The 19,057-nt window shown below is 39.0% G+C and overlaps 1 pseudogene; it reads right to left on the reverse strand.

Moving 5' to 3' along the window:
- Positions 1,119-3,456, reverse strand: LOC106502020 (annotated as a pseudogene).

The following is a 19,057-nucleotide window of genomic DNA, read 5'->3' on the forward strand; positions in this document are numbered from 1 at the left end:
CTCTGCCTTTTTTAAATCCAGCTTGAACATCTGGAATTTGGTGTTCATGTACTGTTGAAGTCTGGCTGGGAGAATTTTGAGCATTACTTTATTAGTGTGTGAGATGAGTGCAATTGTGTGGTAGTTTGAGAATTATTTGGCATTGCCTTTCTTTGGGATTGGAATGAAAACTGACCTTTTTCAGTCCTTGGCCACTGCTGAGTTTTCCAAATTTGCTGGCATATTGAGTGCAGCACTTTCAAGCATCTTCTTTTAGGATTTGAAATAGCTCCACTGGAATTCCATCACCTCAACTAGCTTTGTTCGTAGTGATGCTTTCTAAGGCCCACTTGACTTCACATTCCAGGATGTCTGGCTCTAGGTGAGTGATCACACCACTATGGTTATCTGGGTCATGAAGACCTTTTTTTGTACAGTTCTTCTGTGTATTCTTGACACTTCTCAATTTCTTCTGCTTCTGTTAGGTCCAAACCATTTCTGTCCTTTATTGTGCCCATCTTTGCATGAAATGTTCCCTTGGTATCTCTTAATTTTTTTGACGAGATCTCTAGTCTTTCCCAATCTATTGTTTCCTCTATTTCTTTGCTCTGATCCCTGAGGAAGGCTTTCTTATTGTTGTAGCCACGTGTTCTGGGAAACAAACTGACTCAGAAGGACAATGCAGATAGTGGAGTGCAGTTTATTACACTGGAGGACCCAAGGCAGAGTCTCCTCTTAGCCAAGGACCCTGGCCAGCATTTGTGAAAATCTTTTATACCCCATGTGTACGTGTCTGAACCCACCACTCCAAATTCCTTGAGACTTACATAAACCAAGAAAAATACAATCCCAATTACCCCATGATTCACGTGCTATGTGCTCATGTGCTCAAACAGTTAAACAACTAGCCAATACTCAATAAACCTGAGGTTACACTCTGATAGATACAGAAAAATTTATGGCCTGTCTGGAGGAAGGGGTGATTAGTGTATGTTTTCTCTTAGGCGATGAGTAACCTAGATATGATCTTCAAGGTTCCCCGGTCTGGATGGGGTCTTATGCTTCTGTTGTTGTTTTCATAGGCACTAAACACAGAGTTCAGAGTCCATTGGAAAGGTGGCTGAGCATGATCAGCATGAATAGGCCTAAGATGGAGTCCAGGCCCTATGAATTCCTTCTTCATTCCCCCCTCTTGATGCTCTTAACTCATATTATGAGCATCATTCATACGGATATATTGCACCCAGGCTCTCCGACCGTCAATTTGGGGAAATGACATCAACCTTCAGGTTATAAAGTTCATAATACATTGTAAAATTCAGGGTCCACAAAGCAGAACTATCAAAGCAACTATAACAGTGGTAAATGTATTTTTCCACCAATCGCCTTTCACCCAAGATAGGACCGAAGTCCAGAAAGGAATGTTTTCATTTGACATTGCTTTTACCTGGTTTTCCATGTCATCTAAAGCAGTCGATACATTGCCAGATAAGTCAGGAATGTATACACAACATTCAACCTTAATTATAGCACAGGTCCCTCCTTGAGCAGCTGTGAGTATGTCCAAAGCCATACTATTATGAATTACCACTTTTCTCATTTGGATTTGCTCTTCATTTAAGGCTTGGATGGCTTTTGTTCTATCTAGGAGGGCCTGTTGTGTGAAATTAGTCAAGGCCTCTACTTTAATCATGATATCTGTTGTCCCTATAGAGGATACGAATAAGGCAGCAATATACTCATTATCATTGAAACGTGGATCTTGTCCACCTTGCATGTAAATAAGGTAGATTTACCAGGGCTACCGGGGTAGATTACAAGTAGGTTAGGCTTTTGTTACACTGGCATTTATATAAAATGTAACCCCATGACCCAAGTCTATTGACTGTAGGTCTTACACCAAGAGAGCAAGGAGAGGTTATGATTGACAAGAGAGAGGAAGATCTCTTTTTGTCATCCCAGAAAAGAGCAGAGTGGTTTAAAATCTCCTTGGCAGAATGGTGACACCCACCAAGGAAGTCCATCCATCACTGAGAGAGGCACAGCCCTACATACCCAGCAGTCGGAAGTATTGTGGAAGTCTGCATAGGAATGTGCCCATGAGATGAAAACATTGACCTGAGTTGAAACGGAAGTTAAATTCAAAATCACGTTGATGAGGCCAAGCAGCAGGAGTTGATTGTGCAGCTTCATCCTGAAGGGGCTTCTCCAGGATCTTTTTTCCATCTTCTTAAGGATGGTCTTAGTCTCTCGAGGGTCAGCGGGGTCCCTCTGGGGGTCCACTCAGCGTTTTCTGGGTCTGTGTTGTATGTTCTCTTCACCCTCGTATGATGGATCCAAGGGACAATACCTACAACTTTAACTGCAGTAGGGGTAGTTAGAATAACATAAGGGCCCTTTCACCAAGGGGCTAGGAAATCATGTTTCCAATCTTTGACCCATATTTGGTTACCAAGTGTAAACTCATGAATCTGTTCCCCAAGGGGGAATGGCACCCTTTTCTTGTACAAACTTAGTTACCCGATTTATTACCTTACCCAGTTCCATCTGCTGTTATATCCTATTCCCCCTTACCTGAGGCAAATTTGTTGACACCTGTTTTATTATGGGAGGGGGCCTCCCATTCACAATTTCGTATGGAGAATAGCCTTGGGACTGTGGGGTCATCCTGAGTCTGAGCAGAGCTGTTGGAAGCAAGTCCACCCAGGAGCAGTCAGTCTCTATGATCCACTTGGAGAGTCCCTTTAATGTCCGGTTGGTTCATTCCACCATCTCAGAACTCTGGGCCTATATGCAGTGCGCGGTTTCCATTTGATGTTTAGAGTTTTGTTACTTGTTGTACTAAATCAGCTACAAAAACTGGGTCATTGTCTGAATCAATGCTGGTAGGAAGTCCAAATCTGGGAACTATTTCCCTAAGCAGGCACCGGGCTACTTCTGATGCTCTTTCAGTCCAGGAAGGAAAAGCTTCTACCCATCCTGAGAACGTACATACCATGACCAGCAGGTAACAGTAATGTCGGTGAGGTTTCATTTCAGTGAAGTCCACTCCCAGGTGTTGAAAGGGCAGCGTGCCTTTCTGCTAAATACCCGGAGGTTTTTGTCTGAATACCCGAGAGGCAGCATTAACCTGTGAGCAGGCAGCATGGCCTAGGTGGGTTGCTTGGTATGTTTGGCTTACCAGATTGAGTGCCAGCTCCTCCAGTACCAATAATTTGCCACTTGGCAATTCCCACCATCCCTTTTCAGTCTTGATGGCCCCTTCTGCTTTGGCTAACCTGACAGCCATTGTCCTTGTTTTACCAGGCTAGTGTCATCAGTATGTAGGACCCAACTAGGGTCTTGAACCTTGTGTCCTCCTTTAAAACAAACCCCAGATACCTTACCTCCTCCTTGCAGATCTGTGCCCTCTTCTTCGACACCTGGTAACCTGCTTCCATCAGCAGCTGGAACAGTGCTTTTATCTCTTTCCAGCATTTTCCCTTGGTCTCGGCAGCCAGCAGCAGGTCATCCACATATTGTAGGAGCCAACATCTATACTCTTCTGGATGGAATGAGTTCAGGTCAGAAGCCAAGGCTTTCTCAAAGATGGCTGGGGAGTTCTTAAACCCTTGTGGGGGAGTCCAGATGAGCTATTAATTGGTGCCCCCAACTGGATCTTCCCATTCAAAGGCAAAGATCAGCTGTGACACTGGGGCGAGGTGTACACAGAAGAAGGCATCCTTGAGATCTAGCGAGTATAAACTTTAGTCCTTGGTGGGAGGAGGCTAAGTAAGGTATAGGGGTTTGGAACAGTGGGGTGTAAAGTCACAGTAGCCTAGGTGAGTAGCCTGAGATCCTGTACAGGCCTATAGTCCTGTCCTTCCTTTTTGACTGGCAGGATCGGCGTATTCCAAGCTGACTGGCACTCTACTAGAATGCCCGTTTGTTTCACTCTATTGATGTAGGGCAGTGTGCCGGGCCAGGCCTCTATCAGTAGCAGGTATTGGTGCTTTCTAACCAGGATGGTGCCTGGTTTGAGTTCTATTATCACTGGGGCTTGATGTCCAGCCAGCCTGGTGGGAAGGGGGGTTTGTCTTTCACCCAGATCTCAGGGAATAATTGAGTTAGCTCTCTCTCATGCTCTTCCAGCCCACCCGGTTCTGCCTTCGGAGGCTCATGCAACCTCCACTCATCTTGGGGTGGTATTGAGAGAGAGAGCAAATAAGTGATAGTGTCCATCCGGAAGGTGGGCCTCTCCTCAGGGGGAAAGTCACTTGTGCTCCTAGTTTGGAGAGCAAGTCTCTTCCCAACAGGGGTACTGGGCACTCAGGAATATAGAGGAATTCATGAATCACTTGGTGCCCCCCCCCCCATCTGACATTTTCTGGGCTGGCAAAACAATTTAATCATGTCTTCTCCTGATACCCCAGTTACAGCGATAGTCTTTTCGGACAGTGGTGCCACAGGTTTTGTTACTACCAACAATTCTGCTCCTGTATCCACCATGAAGTCAGTGTTTTGGTCCCCCACTTTTAAGGTTACCATGGGCTCTCAGGGACCTGATATCTCTGAGCCCCGGCAGCCCTATTTAATTTCCAAGTCAGCAAGCCCAACAACTGCGGGAGCTTCCTCTTCCTTCCTTGCCTTAGGGCATTCATTCTTCCAGTGGCCAAAAGCTCAGCACTAGGCACACTGGTTTGGCTATAACTGCCCAGGGCCTCTGTTGGGATGGGTTGAAGGACTGTCCTGTCCCTGGGGCAGAGGAGGTTTTCAGGAGGGCCCAAGATAGACTTCCCAAAGCAGCAGCTCGCATTGCAAATCTCTTGTCTGTTCCCTTTTGTTCCCTCTGGCTCTCTGGCAGAGCGCAGTCTCTGCTTAATTCCAACAGCTCCCTCCCCTTCTTGTCAGTACTCACCTGGGAGAGATGGGTATAGCTTGGGCGGTTAGGCTGGAGCCGGATCCTGGAAGTGCTGGCCAGAGGTTTCTGTCACTGGGATCAGAGCCTGCCGAGGTGGCAGCTTTATGACCTCGGGAAGAGCTGGCAGAGGAGCAGTGGTTGCTGCAGGACTTCACCTGGCCCTGGATTGGGCATTAAGGCGGCCTCCAGTCCTGGTGGAGCAATGAGGCAGGAGCATCATCATCCAGTATGGAGGAGGGGTCAGGTCGACCCATCCAAATCCTGTAGAATTTCCTTTTTTAAATCAGTCAATTTTTGTGCCATTAATATTTTCCCCTTTCCTTTCTGGATACAGAACCTTGTCCAAGTAGGAGCTGCTGCTAAGTCACTTCAGTTGTGTCCGACTCTGTGCGACCCCATCGATGACAGCCCACCAGGCTCCCCCGTCCCTGGGATTCTCCAGGCAAGAACACTGGAGTGGGTTGCCATTTCCTTCTCCAATGCATGAAAGTGAAAAGCGAAAGTGAAGTCGCTCAGTTGTGTTCGACTCTTAGCGACCCCATGGACTGCAGCCCACCGGGCTCCTCCGTCCATGGGATTTTCCAGGCAAGAGTACTGGAGTAGGGTGCCATTGCCTTCTCTGTCCAAGTAGGAGGGTCTTGAGCTAACCATAGCCATGAGTCAATATATGGATATTGATCCAAGTATCCTGGCTCTCCTACTGTATAGACTGCTTCCACTATTTTTAAGTTCATGGTGTTCTCTGGTGGCCATCCTATTCCCATAGGGGGCCATTCAACCTCACAGAGTATGTGGAGGTGGTTAGGCTTCATCTTCACCTCATAGTCTCCTCCTAATCCCTTCTTAAAATTTTTAATCATGCACTCCAATACAGTTGCCTTAGATTCACTTCCTCCCATCTTGCTTACCTTCTCCAACCTTCTACTTTTCCTTTTCGTTCTGTCTACGAAGTTCTCAGTACCCTATGTACTTCTGATATTTCCACTCAACAACACTTACATTGCCATTCTGCCTCCTTCCTAATTGGGGTGAGAAGAGCCTTACCTGCCAGATCCCAGAGGGAGAAGGGGGATCAATGTGTCTTCACCTGCCAGTCAGCACAGCTGAACCAGAAACCACGTGGTCCAAGACTGTTTCTCCCTTAAAGTCCGTTCTGCCTTGGTGGGCTTGATCAGGTGCAGATGAAAACACAGATGGGTTAAATATACCATTTTCCAGGCCATCTCCGGGAAAGCCAATTCATACTCACTTATGTATCCCCTTCCTTCTAGCCTAACAGTTCCAAGGGGGTCAAGGATTTCACAGCAGATGGGACACCTCCTTGGGGAGGGCAGAATACAAGCATACAAGGACCAGTTTCCTATCCTAAAAATCCCCTGGCTATTGCTGGTGATAATTTTCCCTGAGACGGCGTGGACACACCTCCTAAATGACCTTCACAAATTTCCTTCCTAAACCATAGCACGCTCATCGACCTGTGTACCAAGCAATCACTGCTGCCTGCCTATTCCAGGCCCCTGTGGGTCCATGCCCCTTCTAGTCCCTCCCAGGGGGGTGATCAGGCCCCATCCTCCACCCTGCCATGTGGGTTCCTCCTCACCTGAGCGCTCAGTTCCCTTGCTGCCTCACTACCTGCCAAAGCGAAGAAACTGGGCTTTGAAAGGCTGAATTCTTCCAGAGGGGTGAGGTGCCTTCCCCCCTCTAGGAGATTCAAGCCACAAAGCCTCAGTGTGGCCTCAAATGAGACCTGTCTCCTCAAAGTGAGGAGTTTCCCGGCCAATGCACCAAATGTAGCTACATGTTCCAGGAAACAAACTCACTCAGAAGGACAATGCAGATAGTGGAGTGTGGTTTATTACACTGGAGGGCCCAAGGCAGAGTCTCCTCTTAGCAAAGGACCCCGGCCAGCATTTGTGAAAATCTTTTATACCCCATGTGTACGTGTCTGAACCCACCACTCCAAATTCCTTGAGACTTACATAAACCAAGAAAAATACAATCCCAATTACCCCATGATTCACATGCTATGTGCTCATGTGCTCAAACAGTCAAACAATTAGCTAGTACTCAATAAACCTAAGGTTACACTCCGATAGATACAGAAAAATTTATGGCCTGTCTGGAGGAAGGGGTGATTAGTGTATGTTTTCTCTTAGGCGATGAGTAACCTAGATACGATATTCAAGGTTCCCTGGTCTTGAGGGAGTCTTATCCTTCTGTTGTTGTTTTCATAGGCACTAAACACAGAGTTCAGAGTCCATTGGAAAGGTGGCTGAGCATGATCAGCATGAACAGGCCTAAGATGGAGTCCAGGTCCTATGAATTCCTTCTTCATTATCTCTCCTTGCTGTTCTTTGGAACTCTGCATTCAGATGGGTATAACTTTCTTTTTCCCCTTTGCCTTTAGCTTCTCTTCTTTTCTCAGTTATTTTTAAGGCCTCCTCAGACAACCATTTTACCTTTCTGTATTTCTATTTCTTGACGATGGTCTTGATCACTGCCTCCTGTACAACGTCATGAACCTCCATCCATAGTTCTTCAGGCGCTGTATCAGATCTAATCCGTTGAATCTGTTTGTCACTTCCACTGTATAATGGTAAGGAATTTGATTTAGGTCATACCTGAATGGCCTCGTGGTTTTCTCTACTTTTTTTAATTGAAGTCTATATTTTGCTGTAAGGAGTTAATTATCTGAGCCACCGTCAGCTTCCAGTCTCCCTGAGAGCTCAGTTCTTAAAGAATCTGCCTGCAATTCAGGAGACTCCATTTCGATTCCTAGGTCAGGAAGATCTCCAGGAGAAAGGATAGGCTACCCACTCCAGTATTCTTGTGCTTCCCTTGTGGCACAACTGGTAAGGATCTGCCTACAATGTGGGAAATCTGGGTTCCATCCATGGGTTGGGAAGATCTTCTGGAAATGGGAAAATCTACTCCAGTATTTTGGCCTGGAGAATTCCATGGACTTTATAGTCCATGGGGTCACAAAGTAAGCGACTTTCATTTTCACTTCAGCTCCCAGTTTTGTTTTTGCTGACTGTATAGAGCTTCTCCATCTTTGACTTCAAAGAATATAATCAATCTAATTTCAGCATTTTCCATCCGGTGATGTCCATGTGTAGTCTTTTCATGTGTTCTTGAAAGAGGGTGTTTACTATGACCATTAACTAGTTCTCTTTCCAAAACCCTGTTAGCCTTTGCCCTGCTAATATGTTTATGAACATACTTTATATATATATAGGAAATAATTTGAGAAAAAGATTCATGTCTCATTTATCTATGTATCCTTTGTCCACTGTCCTGTAAATAACAAAGAAGAAAAAAAAAATTTGTCTTTTTTTTAAGAAATCTAGATATTAGCTCTTTCAGTAATAATTTAAATACTTTGAGATCTGATCAGTTTAATTTCCTGTGTGCCTAAGGAGTACATGTGGGTAGCCTGATGTAACTACTTTGTAATATGTCACTTGTGTTGAACTAAAGACAAGACATAATTACATCATTTTGTAAATTAAGTAAAACGACATTAGAAGAATAAAGTGACAAAAACAAAGTTACTTCAAGAAATTAACCCTGAAAAGTTTACTAAGCATGGTATGGTCTGAGTTAGTTATGGATGTAAATCTAAAAAGTTGAACACAAAAGAAAAGGACAAAAAAAGTACCAGCCATTGCAAAGCAGGGAGTTTTAAATGTTTAAAGACTATTTAAATGAAGAAAAGGATAAACTTAAGAGAGCTTTTTGGCCCCAGGACGAAGCTTGGAGCTTGCTGTGTCTGCCTTGTGCCCTACAGGAAGAAAAGCTTTTTTTCTGCCTGGATCACTTGCATAATTAAGCCATAGCTGAAGGAGAAAGGGTCTGTAGAAAAGAGCAGGGTTGGAGGGCTGACCTTGGGTTACATTAATAGTCAGAAATTAGAGAGAAACAGAGACTGAAATGGAGTGACATGAGAAGTCTGGGAAGCTCTGAGAGGAATCTTGCCCAAGAGGGAGAGGGCTGCTTTAAGAAAGAAAAGCTTTTCAGATGCTCCAGAATGCTCAAGGGTGTCTAAGACTGGTAAACAACCATCAGTTTTGGTAAGGAAGAATGTGTTGGTGATCTTGTAGAAAATAAATTTTGGTGAAATTGTATTACATGCCTCTGTGCATGCTCAGTCAGCAGAGGCCAAACTGGAGATAGTTCAGAAGAAAATGAGGGAAAAAATTGAAAACATGTACCTCTAGCACTTGCTGGAGAAGAATGTGAGGACAATGGAGGTATTTTTGTTTTTGTTTTTTAAGACAGAAGGAGGGAGAGAGGAAGAGGAAAAGTTTCAATAAGAAAGAGATATTTCATTTTGTAAAGAGATTTTTGTATTTTTTGCAATGTAAACAATTACCCTGAAGATGATATGGAGAAATCTTGGTTTTGAGATTATTAAGTTACTGACTCAGAGTATGATAATTAGAGGTAAAGTAATATATAAATTAATTATCTTAATAACTTGACATCTTGCTGCTCTGGTTAAAAAAAACTTCCTATCAAAATTTTAACTTTTAAGAAGATGAGTGCCCATTAATGGAAAAGTCACACTTGCACATTATGCGATTTTTTCTTTAAAGTATTTGGTTTCTGTGGCTTAGTCTGTTTTAAAAAATTCACTGAAGGTTGTAACACACTGATTTTTTTTTAACTTTAAAATTTTTTAAGATTTTTTTTTCCTCTGAGTCACTATGAACTATATAATCTCCTTCCCTTAAGTTATATTAGATAAAACTACATAATAAAGTATGCTGACACATATGAGTTCACTCAAAGACATGTACCATTTCCTGTTCCTTATGAATATCATATGCCAAATAGCTATTCTACTGACCTCCAAACTGTATATACAGAGCAGGTCTGTTCCACTAACAACCTAAAAAATGTAGTAATTAATTATAACATTATTCTTATTGTGCCAAAAGTTTATTACTACCACCTACAACCATAAATGAAGTAATTATATACATATCTACCTTCAGTTGTCATTCTTTAAATACATTACAGCATTCACATACTTATGCTTTCTGGATTATTCACATTTCATTAGGGCATTCAAGTCTTGCCAAAGTCTTCAACTCTTAGGGAACACTGTGGGAGATTAAAATTGGGATGAAACTAGGAAGCTTCTAGTGCTTTTGTATGCTTAAAACTACATTTTCTGCCAGGGTGTGAACTATTTAACCATCATTGTTGGGTTATGAATCTATCTGAAACATTCTGCCTATAACTTAAATGAAGAATTGAATCAACCAGGCTTTCTAATGTTAATATTTTCTAAAAGAGTACAAATCATTTTTTTAGCAAAAGTTAACATGAATGAAAAGATACAAGCATATCAAAAACTGTGCTGCTATTAAGACTAACATTATTGTCACATACTTAAATGTAAACCTCAAACACCTCTGTTCCCAGACCGTGCCTCACTACCATTTCTCTGTGGATAATGCATGGGTGGAAGGACAAGTGTACATCATGATGACGTTGATGGATCGACTGGGTATCAACACCCAAGTGATAACGCAGAAACGAAGAAGGAAAAAGCAGATATCAGAACAAGCCTTACGAGAGACTCCTTGCCTAGCCTATACCTTCTTAGAGACACGTTTAGACCAAGAAAGGTGTTGATTAGTTATACACAGTCGAGTAGGAAAGCTCACTGAGTGCCATAGAACTAAGGTTTTAAGAACCAAGGGAGGACCACTCTGTCTCTCTTCCAGGCTGTAGCATTTGTAGAATGAATACAGGAAGCATTAAAGGTAACAAAGACTAAAGAGTAATTTAGTGACAGGATTAGGTTGATAGAGTTAATACAAGATGTCACAGCAATTGTAATTGAAAAGGAAACGTCATCCTATGGTCTAAGATATCCAATAAAGGAAAGCTGATGTTTTTAAGTTAATATAATTCCAAACATGCAGAACAATTTCAAGCATATTTCAAAGAATTCTAATATGTAATTACTATATTATTTACTTTTCACTATTTTTTAATATTTGCTTTATCTCTAGCTATGACATTTTTCTTAACCATATGAGAGCAATAGAAATCATATTTCCTACCCAATAGTTTAATATCTATTTCCAAGGAACAGAGATTAATCTTTTTTAAAGTGAAATTTCCAAAATTAGGTAAATTATTATTGGTTCTCTTAGCTAACTGAAAGCCTGTATCTAAATTTCATTCATCATCTAATCTCTATATGGCTTTTTCCCCTCAGCCCAAATTGAGTCAGTGATCACGCATTGTATTTAGTAGAAATGTTTCTATGTTTTCCTTTATTCCTCAGCTTTTCTTTATCTCTCATGATTCTGAAAAAGTGCAGGGCGTTACATTCATAAAATATCCCTCAGTTTAGGTTAGCTACTTCTTCATGATCTGGTTCATTTTGTATCTGTCTAGCAAAATGATAAGAGTGATTGTGTGTCCTTCTCAGTATATCACAGCAGTAATCACACAATATCAATTTGCACCATTAATTACAATATTAATTTTAATTACATCATTAAAATGGAATCCACTATGTTATTACACAAGACAGTTACTGTTTTTCTCTTTGAAGTTAATGTTTGTGATGAACTACTTGAATGCTGTGTCATATGTTTTTTTCAGCAAACATGATCCCAGTTGTTTAATCATCTACTGATCCTTCTTGTCTGAATCAGTTATTGCCATCATTATTGTGGAATAGTGATTTTTTTTCTCCTCCAAGAACTGACATACTTTTTCTTGTTTAAATATAAAAAGTGAATTAATAAACATTTACACTGAAATCAGGAGTGGCTAGAAACATTTTATTTAGCCTTTATTTTTAACAGTTATGAAATATTTTTCCAGCATATTAAGACATGATACAGGAATAAATGACCTATTAGGATGGTGGGGAGATAATATCATCACTGTTTCTGGTCCATTGTGCATAGCATAATAAAAAAAGGTAATGATAAAGAATTTGAGAATTCTTATTTTTAATGCAATGGTATGAAAATGTAGCTAGATGCAATTAAAATGTACAGAAGTCAATGGCTGATTAATTTATACCCCAAGTAATCATGATTAGTTTTTAATAAAATAAATAAAACAGCATATACCCATAATAACAAGAGTAATTTCACATAGATTAAAAAATAAATTAATAGTCTCATCTATGTATGTATTATTTTAATAAGAATAAAATTATAAAACTTGATACTAAAGGATTTATTTGAAAAAACAAGAAATATATGTATATTTTGGAAATTTTATTTGAGAGAAGAGCTAAAATTTTTAAAGCCAGACTCTCTGTCCATGGGATTTCCCAGCAAGAATACTGGAGTGGATTGCCATTTTCTCCTCCAGGGGCTCTTCCTGACTCAAGGATCAAACCCATGTCTCCTGCATTGGCAGGCATGTTTTTTACCACTGAGCAACCAGGGAAGACCACCTGCACCACTATTTATAGGAGAGGTTGTGACTCTTGCTACTAAACATTATAATAAAAATTAGCATAAAGAGCTGCTTGCATAAGAGTAGGCAAAGGGAAAGCACAGATATCACAGAGTCTCTATTTTAAATAAAAGTATTATCTAATAATTCAAAAATCAGTATGAGTGCATTATACATTAATTATTACACATTACTGTGAAAATTGGACAGTGATACTTTGGAGGAAAGCAGGATAACTTCTCACATTGTATCACAAAGAGTTTTCTTTTTTTAAGTGGCCTAATTGAGAATGGCTGACATATATTGAGGCTATTATATACTGTATAGATTATGTACAATTCATGTCCATGATAGTTTTTATTTTGTACAATGCTGACACATACACCAGTCTTCTTTAGTATTGGGTAGGCCAAAAAGTTTATTCAGGTTTCTCCATACCATATTATGAAACTCAAACAAACTTTTAGGCCAACCCAATATATTACTCTTTGTGGAACACATTAGAAGACATATGCTCTGCATTTTCTAAATGAGAAAGCTTAAGATATGGTTCATAGCTCATGTGTCCAGTTTCTGGAGAGATGAGCTTGATATTAAATCCTAAAATTCTTAATTTTATACAAGTTAAATCTTGCTACATTTGTGCACTACTTGTGTATAGTACAAGAAAAGCCCTCTATACCCCATAATTCTAAGAAGAAAATTATTTTCTAGACCATTGAACTATTTTAAAATAGAATAGATATGACTATTTCACAGAGAAGAATAACTGCCACTTAAATATTATAATTACTTTAATTATGTTTCAGATATATCTATTTGTAATTTTTAAATGAAGAACTCATTAAAATAAAAATAATAGTAAAGAGGTTTATTAAAATTATACATAGGAAGGAATCCTAATTTGTAATATAAATCAGTGTTAAATATTTACATGTACTAGTGTAATATAGTTACATAAAGCCTATTAAAAACAAACTACATATTTTTCTCTTAGAAAGGAACAATTTATTATCAAAAAAAAGTGATGGTCAAGGTAGAAACTGTAGTTTACTAAATACATGAAAAAATTTTAATGAACTAATTTTTTAAAATATGAAGTAAATAATAAAGGGAAAACAATAAAACCAACAAGTAGAGAAATTTGAGTAAAAATTAAAATTTTTCAATATTTCCATTAACAATGATAAATTTGTTATATTACACATAGAGTTATGCTAATAATGTGAATTCATTTTTTATTTAGTAGACATTTATATCCTGTTACTAATTCTATTTTCAGTGTGTCTAACTTGAGGCATTCATCCAAATACTGTTTCCAATGAATGGATAATGTCTATTTTGAGAAATAGATGTTCGTCATTGTAACTAAATAAGAGGAGCTTAATTATTAGGGTTTCTACAGCAATAAAAGACACAACTATCTCGAGAGAATGCAAACAGAATGTGTAATGTAAGCAGGCTTCATGAAAGCCAGATCCATTACCTCTCAGCGATAGATGTCAGAAAACTAGTTTCTGTGTCTGCATTTATTTCTTTTGTCCTTTTGCTCCCAATCCTCTAGTGATCTTATTCTCTACTGTACTCAGTCACCTACTACCAAATTCAAAATTTAGACTTTGGCATCACCAATAAATACTACTTTCTCTAAAAATACAATCTCACTTTTCCAATTTTCTCAAGCCCAACAGCAGTCCCACAAATTTACATTTTCAAACTAACACCAAAAATAAGCTAAAACTTTTGATAGACATATGCAAAACAAAACTTGTTCTTCAAAGCTAGGAATATCAAGATAGTAAGACTTTAAAGACCAAATAAAAAATCAGAGGAGGTCGCGTTTGGTATGAACACAGTTGAGAAACTGAGCTATAACTGTGAAGGCTCAAGGGGCCAATGGAACCTAAATCCATTCTAATAAGCATTGCCCTCCAAGGTTGGGAGACTGTGATATCCATATGCAACCAAAGCAGGAAACATGTGGGCTGTTCTCTTTAGGACAATGATGATTAGATAGTGATACATTAGAGTTTCACAGAAAGGTTGAGCATAGGGGAAAAAAAAATAGAAATAAACAGCTAAATCTTTTTCCTAAGAAATGAACCCTTGTATTAAGCTACCAGCCATATTTTTCACAGAACTAGAACAAATAATTTCAAGATTTGTATGGAAATACAAAAAACCTAGAATAGCCAAAGCAATCTTGAGAAAGAAGAATGGAACTGGAGGAATCAACTTGCCTGACTTCAGGCTCTACTACAAAGCCACAGTCATCAAGAGAGTATGGTACTGGCACAAAGACAGAAATATAGATCAATGGAACAAAATAGCCCAGAGATAAATCCACACACATATGGACACCTTATCTTCGACAAAGGAGGCAAGAATATACAATGGAGTAAAGACAATCTCTTTAACAAGTGGTGCTGGGAAAACTGGTCAACCACTTGTAAAAGAATGAAACTAGATCATTTTCTGACACCACACACAAAAATAAAACTCAAAATGGATTAAAGATCTAAATGTAAGACCAGAAACTATAAAACTCCTAGAGGAGAATATAGGCAAAACACTCTCTGACATAAATCACAGCAGGATCCTCTATGATCCACCTCCCACAATACTGGAAATAAAAGCAAAAATAAACAAATGGGATCTAATTAAAATTAAAAGCTTCTGCACAACAAAGGAAACTATAAGCAAGGTGAAAAGACAGCCTTTGGAAGGGGAGAAAATAATAGCAAATGAAGCAACGGACAAACAACTAATCTCAAAAATATACAAGCAACTTATGCAGCTCAATTCCAGAAAAGTAAACGACCCAATCAAAAAATGGGCCAAAGAACTAAATACACATTTCTCCAAAGAAGACATACAGATGGCTAACAAACACATGAAAAGATACTCAACATCACTCATTATTAGAGAAATGCAAATCAAAACCACAATGAGGTTCCACTTCACACCAGTCAGAATGGCTGCGATCCAAAAATCTGCAAGCAATAAATGCTGGAGAGGGTGTGGAGAAAAGGGAACCCTCCTACACTGTTGGTGGGAATGCAAACTAGTACAGCCACTTTGGAGAACAGTGTGGAGATTCCTTAAAAAATTGCAAATAGAACTACCTTATGACCCAGCAATCCCACTGCTGTGCATACACACCGAGGAAACCAGAATTGAAAGAGACACATGTACCCCAATGTTCATCGCAGCACTGTTTATAATAGCCAGGACATGGAAACAACCTAGATGTCCATCAGCAGATGAATGGATAAGAAAGCTGTGGTACATATACACAATGGAGTATTATTCAGCCATTAAAAAGAATACATTTGAATCAGTTCTGATGAGATGGATGAAACTGGAGCCGATTATACAGAGTGAAGTAAGCCAGAAAGAAAAACACCAATACAGTATACGAACACATATATATGGAATTTAGAAAGATGGCAATGACGACCCTGTATGCAAGACAGCAAGAAAGACACAGAGGTGTATAACGGACTTTTGGACTCAGAGGGAGAGGGAGAGGGTGGGATGATTTGGGAGAAAGGCATTGTAACATGTATACTATCATGTAAGAATTGAATCACCAGTCTATGTCTGACGCAGGATACAGCATGCTTGGGGCTGGCGCACGGTGATGACCCAGAGAGATGTTATGGGGAGGGAGGTGGGAGAGGGGTTCATGTTTGGGAACGCATGTACACCCGTGGTGGATTCATGTCAATGTATGGCAAAACCAATACAGTATTGCAAAGTAAAATAAAGTAAAAAAAAAGAAAATTAATCAAGGAGGTGAAAGACCTGTATGATGAAAACTATGACATTGTTGAAAAAAATTGAAGATGTACAAAAAAATGTAAGTATATTTCATCCTCATGGATTGAAAGAATTAACTGCTAAATGTCCACATTCTCTAAAGCAATCTACAAATTCAATGAAAAACCCTATCAAAATTCCAAGGACATTTTTCATGAAAATAGGATTTATATATATTTTAAAAATACATGTATATGATAAATTCAGCTGGTTAAATCTACTAGGATGAAAACTAACAAGAGTATCATGACAGTAATAGAAGGATGGGAATATTGAAGCTTCACACTTCTATTATTGAGTGAGTGACACATCCTAACACCTAAATAAATGGAATTGGCCAGGCCTAAAAAAAAAAAAAAAAAGAAAGAAATGACCCCTTGGAACAATATCACATGAATTTCAGTTTGAGTCTTCCTGACTCTGATTGGCCAAAGAATCTTCAAGCATAGTTTCACTTGGTAGTACTTCAGGTACTTGGCCAAAGCAAATGAAAAGGCAAATAATTCCTGGAAGACATAAGCTTTCATGTTAAACCTGAGTTTGTGTTTTTGTGTTTTTTTTTTTTCTCATCTTTGAAATAATCAGTAACTTTATGTGTTTCTTTTTCATTTTTTTTTAATTTGAAGTATGATTGTTTTACAATGTTGTGTTAGTTTCTGCTGTACAACAACGTGAGTCAGCTTATGTATACTTATACCCCTCCTACACTTGAGCCTCCCTTCCATAGTGCTGCCCGCCCCCCCCACCCCCACCCCGCCCGGCCACTTCCATCTCTCTAGGTCATTGCAGAATACCTAGCTGCACTCCTGGTACAACATCCCTAGAAAGTGCTAGTCACCCAATTGTGTCCAACTCTTCGTGATCCCATGATCGGTAGCCCACCAGACTCCTCTGCCCTTGGAGAGAATAACTTTGTATTCCCTTCTCCAGGAGACCTTCCCAATCCAGGGACTGAACCCAGGTCTCCTGCACTGCAGGAAGATTCTTTACCATCTGAGCCACGAGGGAAGCTCAAGAAGCTATTGTAAAAGGTCATCAAGGAGCACCAGGTAAAGAAAACCAAACACAGGCAAAAATTACCATGACAGAACCTGACCAGTAATATGAAAGATAAGGAGCTTGCAAAACCATCAAAACGATTTTTAAACCAGATACTAGAAGCACATATGTATATAATGTTTTTAAAGAAATAAAAGCCAGGAAATCTCTACAGAGAATAAGAAGCTATAAAATGCAGATCTAAAATAACCAAATCATGTATTATTTATAGATGCAACATAGTAAAATTATAGTAGTATTTACAGTCAAAATAGCCTTCAGCGATGCATGGCAATTGATATATGACTGAGATGATATGGCAGGTCAGCAAGAAAAGAATGATATTTTCAAATATGCAGAAAAAAATGGATATACTTATTGAAAACTATGATAAAGAACCCTTTCCTATAAACAGAGAAAAAAAATCCGTTCTAGAAGGATTCCAAAACAAAGTATGGAAGGCAAAACTATAAAGCTTTAATAAAATATTATAGAGAATATCTTTATAACTTTGATATAAGAAGTCATTGAGCAAAAGTAAAGAAAAAGACAGATAATCTTAGATGCCATAAAGGATAAGACAATTTTGTTTATATTAAATTAAACATGCATTCATCCAAGGTGAAGAATATATGAGTAGTCAGTTATGAAAATGAGATAGAAGATGTGTAACACCTATAACTGGTGAGGAAATTTTAGAATTCCTGCAAATCACCCTCTCACACCCTCCCTACACTGACTTCACGTGCACACATACACACACATAGATCTAATAGGAAAAAGGAAATAAGTCTTGAACTTATTGATGAAGTTATTGATGAAAGATAAACACCAAAGGGGTTATATAAGAAAAGTCACTTAGCAACATAAATAACTAGAGAAATGAAAATAGAAACTGTAAAAATAAATGAAAATAAAAACTGTAAAATAAACTACATACCCATCAGGTTATCAAAATTGGAGTGTCTGACAGTGGTAAGCAACAACTTGTGAAAGGTTCAAAGAAGATAAATCCATAAAGATAGAAAGAAGACTAATGGTTACCTGAGAATAGATGTGACAATGGAGAATGATGGCTATGAGAAATATGCATAGGTGATGAGAAACTTCTCAAAATTGTGTTGTGATGATGGTTGCACAGCTCTATAAATGTATCAATTCACAAAAAATCATTCTTTTTTTTAATTCTGGGAACAAACAAGTATGTTGTATATAATCTAAGCCTGTTTTTTTTTTTTAATGTGAGGGAGTAACCATATTGGAGAAAAAGTTTGGCATGATTTATTAAGTTAAGAATATCAATACTCTAAAACTCATTGTTGCCAGTCATAGAATATAAATTAGAAAATATTTTGCCCATCTGCAGTAGTGGATCTGAATAAGTATTAGAGAAGTCATATTGGTCAACACTTCACTGAAAATATCCAAATTATTTAGCAAGCATCAATATAAACAAATTTCATCTGAACTCAAGAGTACAATGTTGAAAGAAAGAAGTAAAAAGAATGCATAAAGCCTTAGTTCATACTCATGTGGTTTCGTAACATGGAAAATAAAACTATACCTTTTGAAGATACACATATCTTGTTCAGATGTACCTAGGTGGTAAGTCCAAAAAATTGCACAAGGATATAGTTTTCACAAAGAGTTATAGCAGGGAGAAAGGTTTAAAAACACTGAAAAGAAAGTGGATCATTCTGTGCTATTGTTAATATGTTAGTTTTGAGCAGGTAAATGGTTCAGTTCAGTCGCTCAGTTGTGTCCGACTCTGCAACCCCATGAATTGCAGCACGCCAGGCCTCCCTGTCCATCACCAACTCCTGGAGTTCACCCAAACTCTTGACATCGAGTCAGTGATGCCATCCAGCCATCTCA

This window comes from Capra hircus, chromosome 4 (assembly GCF_001704415.2).
Source record: "Capra hircus breed San Clemente chromosome 4, ASM170441v1, whole genome shotgun sequence".
Classification (NCBI taxonomy): Eukaryota; Metazoa; Chordata; class Mammalia; order Artiodactyla; family Bovidae; genus Capra; species Capra hircus.